Consider the following 6,157-nt stretch of genomic DNA (forward strand, 5'->3'; position numbering starts at 1 on the left):
CACAAACTGTTTTTAATTCAATTCACTCTATAACAAAACGAAATCTATCTTCTATACAGGACATACATGTACATATAGTACATACTCTATACTCTAAAGGGATATTTAAGTGGCGTACCTTTTCTAAATAATGGTTACTTTTACTTATTCTTAACCAAATTTAAAAGAATAATTTTCTGAATATTTTCAAAATTCAAACCCCTTTTAACTTTCTATATGTAAGCTTTATCTGAATCTCTAAACTAGTTCTCAAAAATCTGATAAAGAGAGAAATCAAAGTGAACCAAGATTCTAGCGGAAATTAAAAGAATGTAATCCAGGGACAAAGACCAGACATGGAAAACAGGCACACACAACAAAGAACATAAATTAACTAAATCAATACACACAAGGAAACATAAGTAAAATGAGCAACTCGGAATCCATTTAAACTGGGATCATGGACCAGTACACCGGTAGGGTGAGCGTCCTCTGCTTTTCTAGAAACACCCACGAAGTTGCTCATAAAATGTCAAGTCCGGGGTAGACAAAGGAAAACTATGACACGTTGAATAAATCAGTTATGGCGCAGATGGATACATCGTAACGATCCATTATGACGACCATAAAACTTCTGTAGTGATGACATTAATCTTGTAGCAACATAACTGTTCCAGAAACCACATTGTAAGAAGTCTAGCGCGTACAAAAAGTCTGCGTAGTTACGGCAAGCTCTAGCATAAAGTATGAGTTGTGATATGAAAACTTCATACGCAGGTGCTGAAGGGATGTTGCCACATATGAAAGGGAAGTTGATAATTCTGAATGACATTTGTCGTAATGTTTGGTCAATAGTTTTCCTTTACCATCGATCTTTAAGTGTCGGTCAAGATATGAGTTTGATTCCATGGTGTCTGTAGTATCCTTTATCTCAAGTTCTTTGTGGTAGATGATGGGATGTATCGAATCCCGAAACTAGGCTTGTTAAAAGATAATACGTCATCTATATTGCGGAAACTGAGATCAAAGGATCTAGCTTAACGATATTCTTTCGTTCGGATCAGATCACCTACAAAGTAAGCCTCATAAAAGTGAAAGAATAGGTCAGCAAGTAGAGGAGCACAATTTGTTCCCATTGGAATGCTGACCGTTTGTTGAAAAAACGCGTCCATCACACAGGACAAATATGGTGTTGATAAAATATTCCAGCAAATTTTAAGTATCTTAAACATTGTAATAAATAGCCATTAAATGTTTATTTTTGTAGAATGTGTTTTGCCAAACATGTCCAAAACTCATCTTTTCAAATAACATTTTAATTATCTGGAAGCTGGATCTTATAATACTTGGCTTTACTAGTTTTTTTTTACGAAGAAGGCTAATAGCGGCCGAAATATATAAACGCATATTTTTTATAACAGTTTGCCACTGAATAATTTTGTATTCCTCTATTTTAACCTTCAGTGCCCACTTATTCCAATTAGCATGTAAACTAATAAAAATTGTACTGAAGCCCTTCGGGTTCAGAAAGAAAAACATTAGCTTATGATAAACAAGTTACTAACTCATTACAGGAGAGTTTCAGTCAATCATTAATATATAACATGTACAGGTATAGTGAAAATAAAGTGGGACAGAAAATACAAACCTACTGCAACCCACATACAACCCTACTGTAACCCTAATACAACCATAATGTAATCCTAAAATAACCCCACTGTAATCCTAATACAACTTTACTGCAACCCTAATACAACCCTACAGTACACACATCACTGTAAAACATAGTGAAAGTCAGATTCAGGTCACAGACAAACAACATCTATTAATGGTATCAAAAGCCTTTTTCAAGTCGACAAAGCATGTGAATAGTCGTTTTAACGACTTTAAAGACTTGTCAATTAAGGTCTTCAGAATGAGAATGTGATTACTTCTTTCACACCCCCTTCTAAATACAATTTTTCCTTTGTATAAGACGTGATTTTCTTTTATGAAAGAATTAAGCCTATTGTAAAAAATGTGTTTTTTTTAGTTTCTTCAAAACAACTAGATATTTCTCAATAATTTACATGTATATAAAGAACAAAAACTATGATTCACAATCAATACGTAACGATACATCTTTGGGATGTATTTGTTATACAAAAAAAAATCATCAATTGTGAAACAGTATCAATATAGCGGATGTTTATCAGATTTTTTTCTGTATCATTTTTTTAAATTAAACGTGTGCACATTTTCCCTGCTTCGCCAACTGTGAAAGCGAATCTAAATCTATTGCAAGTAGTCGTCCGTCCATCACGCTTAATGGGGAATACATGCCTAACTTGAGTTATATGCTGTAAAATAATTGATTCAAGATTTCTTAAATTTTGAGCAGTGTTTATAGACAGAACATAATTATCTCTTATAAAAGACGAATTCGACAAATATTTTCGCATATATATTTAATATCATATTGGTTATCACCAGTTAAAATGTTTGAAAGAATACTGTATGATGGATATCCATGTGGTCTACAAATGTATAAGTTTGTCCTTATCCTCAAGGCCTTTACTCCAAACTATTACTTTTCCGCTTTTTCTGTCATTGTGTCTTTTTAAACCATGCTCTGTAGCAAAGGAGGCTCCACAGTTCAATGACACACCAATTCTTTTTTCTTCTGAATAGCTTCTCGTGTGCTTCTCATAATATGACTTGCTAAAGAACACAACTAAGCAGGTGCCACAGATATACCTCCCCTGTCCTATGTGACGACATTCGCGTTGCCACACTGGTTATTATGTGTGGCCGTTACTGAATCAATCAATTTTATAATTAGCATATACATGTAACGTGTTATTTTATTTCGATTTTTACTAAAATTTACGTTTTGTGTTATTCAATGGCCGAAATATGAGCGCCTCAATTGTCCAAATCGCCAGTTATATATGCTGCACAAGTTATTTGTCAGCTGTAGTTGAGTGTTTGTGATTACATAGTTAGCTTCCTTTAATGTCCGTCTCCTTATGCGTGTATTCGATTTTTAATATAATAGCTTTATTTATTGAAATGATAGAACAAACTTACCTTCAATCGGTGTGTATGACATCAAAAAGTGCGACAGTTAACACTTCAGTGACGTGGGTAATACCAAATGAACACAGATAATGATGAAAAAGTGCACGCGACACGTAAACATTGAAAATATAAAAAAATATTGAAAACAAGTTTAAATCCTAATTAAAGACAATAGAAACGCAGTACAACTTTCAAAAGCTCTGCTTATCTTCCCTATTGTAAGCAAAAAAACTTTTGCACATCATGAATGAAAAAGGGTATATAAAACCCTTCCCAAAATGAAATCGGTTTACCCCAATAGAGCCCCATATAAAATGAGATGGTTGAGAGCGTCTGTAAAGATTGAACAGTTGATGGGAAGGACGACAATAAAAATCTAATTATAATAAAAATGAAAGGTCATACACCATTCAAAAGCTCCGCTTAACTTTCCAATTGTAGACAAAAAAAAACATGAAAAGAGGTTAGAACTACAACCGTCAGTCTTTAGGCATTAGATATATGAAGGACAAAACCCCAATAGAAACATTTACTGAATTCTTCAAACAGAATTATACACAAAAAAAATTAAACATAATTACCCCCCCCCCCAAAAAAAAAATGATTAAAACAATTGATGTTTGTTTGTTTGTTTGTTGGGATTTAACGTCCGAGCAGCAATATTTCAGCTATATTCAGACAATGAACATGAAATGGATGATAAAATGAACATGAAATGAAAAAAAAGGATGGGTCACAAGGATAATAGGGTCGACAAATTTTGATTGCCACTGGAAAAAAGGGGGATGGGTAAGGTCGGGCAATTTAGCCTCCTGTGGCGGAGCGCAAAGGTTCCTACTCCTATCGAATACCACAGCAGGGTTCTTTTGCGAGGAACGTGGCATCTTTCCCAACACGGTGCACCACTATGGTTTGCGGTCAGGTTTTCCGTATTATAGCCTGACAACCCCAGCATGTAACACGCCTGGGGTACCCCATTCCACCACCTGGGGCACACATCCCAGTTGCTCTGTGGGCAGAGCGCCTAACCCCCGGCTAGGTTTCTGAGCACTATTTAGTCGCCTTATACGACAAGCTTAGCGCTGCTGCAGGCCTATTCTTTTAACACCCGGACCTGCACGGGGCTAGAACAATTGAACGATAACAAATAATTTCCCAGTTATCAACATTATAACATGTCAAAATCTCCTTACAACCGTTATTAATTCATAAAGTACAATACAAAACAGAAAAAATCAACACAAAACTCCAATCAAGATATGAACTCGTGTCCATTGAAATATCATTATGTTTATATACTTTAATGCTTAGTTCCCTGCCATATTTATATTTTAATATTTGCATACTATGCTTATTTTGTGCTTTATTATATGTATTGCTTTGTGTGTATGTGTTTATATTCGGTCAAAAGCTCCTTAGAGCTTGTGTTTGTATTGATGATATGTCGAATCAAAATAAAGTTTAAAATGATATGTCCTCAAAGGAAATAGGAATTTCCTTAAAGCAAATGAGATTTCCCCAGAGGAAATCTATTTTTAAATGCTTACTGTGCTTAAATGGTTAGCAAGGTAAGAATGTAACTCATGTCAATTGTTTATTAGGATGTTAGTGCATCATTTCTGATATATTATTTCCGCTGCAACTTAAAATGGCGAAGACCATTTTTGCACTCACCGGAATTGCAAACTTGTCCCGGAGTTTTTATTATTATTATCTTATCTTTTCATGATCCAACATGTCTTTGGGTCGAATTGTCTGGCACTGGCAAAAATTGTGTTTCTTATAAATTGCGAAACGTCTGAAAATATTTCTTTTATTTTATTTAGTTTTACGTTTTTATTCATTTTGTCGAATTGTTTCGTTTTGGTTCTTTCTTTTGTCGATTATTTTCGTTTCGGGTTGTTTCTTTTTCGTTTCGCAATGTTTAAATACCCAAGAATTATGGGTATTATTTATTACTTTTGGCCAACCCTATCTTGAAAACGCATTCGATTTGTATGCAATTATCGAAAATAGCTAATATTTTCCTAGACTAGTTTGGTTCTCAATCGCTTATGATATGCAAGTACATATATACGCAAATGAAGCCGCCATGATGCTGTTTTTCAGCTCCTGAAAATGAAGGTACAAGCCGGATATTGATGCCTTTTCTAGCCAAAAGTATACAGAACCAAGTTGATAATATCAGAAGGCAGCGTACGCAGTGATTTTTTTTGTAAATGTGGATATTTATAAACCGTAATATATGTATGCATAAAAGTCCATGGAAAAGATGTCCAAACCCTTAAAACTTCATTGGGTAAAATAAACAAATAACTACAAGCTAGACGAATCCAAAAGGTCGGAAAAATTTAGTTGATAGTATAGGAAATCATTGAGCTATGACAAGACCGGGTCTCTCTTAGGCCAGTGTGGGGGCCCTTCTTTGAGAATTTCTGGATCCGCCTCTATAGACATAGATTACGCTTGAACAACCTTCTCCGTGTCTTTTTACATAACAAGATATAATTGTATAGATTAATTAATAAGACCTTAAGCGACAAAACAGTCCTATAATATTGCAAAGTAAGAATTTTCATTGTGACTATTTCATTCAATGATATCCTTTCGCAATAATTTGGAGTTTTACAGTTTTATTCATAATTTGGATTACTGTAACAACAGCTTTTATTTTCAATTATTTTTTATAATTGCACAAATACACCTGGAATTTTCATTAATGTAGTAGCAATTGACTATAATCGATGAGGTAGCCAAAGTTGCGGGTATTTTAAACGCTCTCCAGTTTAACCATTGTGAACGTTAACATAAGGCAACAATACAGCGTGAAATAATTAGCTATAGAATACGATGTTGACATCACTGGTACAGTATTTTGACATATTTTATTTTAATCGGCGATTTGTCATTAGATTGTAGGTACTTTAAAGTTGTATTAGCTGCCAACTTTTTTCAGTTTTGATTCTACTGAATTTTGCTGATTCGATGAAATAAATTTGTAGTAATGCAATTGAAGAAATAAATGTAGATAATACCTACAGAAATTGTGAAAACAACGTTTTCATAATCAGCTCTTATCTAATCATTTTTCGCCATTATTTGCGAAGATTGCCGACAG

Source organism: Perna viridis, chromosome 11, assembly GCF_037379345.1.
Source record: "Perna viridis isolate PV_CMFRI_1.1 ecotype Kerala chromosome 11, ASM3737934v1, whole genome shotgun sequence".
NCBI lineage: Eukaryota > Metazoa > Mollusca > Bivalvia > Mytilida > Mytilidae > Perna > Perna viridis.